Here is a 1,116-nt window from a genome sequence, read left to right on the forward strand (position 1 = left end):
TATTAGATTAATTTGGCTAGAACAAAGAAGATATTAAAAAGACTAGCAAAAGATCAGAAAGTAAAAGCTGTTGATGTTAGCCAGCAGAGGAATTTAAATGCCATGCTTAAAATTCCACCGTTATCACATTAACAAATTTTTACTAAACAAATTTTTACTGAACAACTTCCATATATTATTCATTGTGTGAAATATTTGGCAAAAGCCACTTCTAACTCTTCATAGTGATATAGGGTTTCTCCCATCTTTACAACATGAATAATATCAAGATGCACTGTAGCAGCCACCCTTGGTGATCTATGTCACATCCTCTTAGGACAATCTCTGATTTCAGCTGTAGTCATAGCAGACAGCTCCCAAGCATTACAAGAGAACTACATCTAAAGTTTCTGCCATATGTCTCTGGTTTTATGCTTCAGTTCTTTTTTTTCAAATGCTTGGAAGCTTGCTCAACTGATTTATTGGACAGCCCAAACATGTAAGGAAAATAACATGCCTACTAGTCAGCCTCTACCAAAGGAGAATGGGAATTATGAACAAATACCTCTATCTCTCATCCTTCAGAGTGATGCATTCAACACAGTACCTTAGAGGCCACCAGTGGGATGGAGCCCCACAATGGGAAGCAAGTCCTTTTCTCAGGCTCTTCTCTCAGGAAGTCTCTAAAATAGCCAGAACAGCCAGGTAAATTTTCCAAGTTTCCTTAGATAGAATTGCATCCAACCTTCAGAACTTATGTCATTGAGATGCCCGTCTTCTTTTCATCATACCAGGGCAATGTTCCACCCAAAACCAATGGAAGGATTTGGGGAATGACTAGGAGAAGACTTTCTAGGTGTTTTTAGAGAAGACACAAGCCGGCAGAGGTTGACAGAATAGAGTGGAAACCGAGACCTCCTAGAGGCAGAGGTCATTACAAAGTGGTCGGTTCTAGCAGCATTATTGTCCCTCATCACATAGCCCCAGAACTGGGAAATCTGTATACCATACATGCAGGAAGTTGGTTCTCCACCTTTGCTCTTTCAAAATGTACCTCCCTTCCTATGGGAAAAGCGGCCTCCTGGGTCCTACAGTCTACTGTGTTTTCACTAGGTATTCATTGTTTCCTTTGCAGTT

This window comes from Galeopterus variegatus, unplaced genomic scaffold (assembly GCF_000696425.1).
Source record: "Galeopterus variegatus unplaced genomic scaffold, G_variegatus-3.0.2 Scaffold826, whole genome shotgun sequence".
Taxonomy (NCBI): domain Eukaryota; kingdom Metazoa; phylum Chordata; class Mammalia; order Dermoptera; family Cynocephalidae; genus Galeopterus; species Galeopterus variegatus.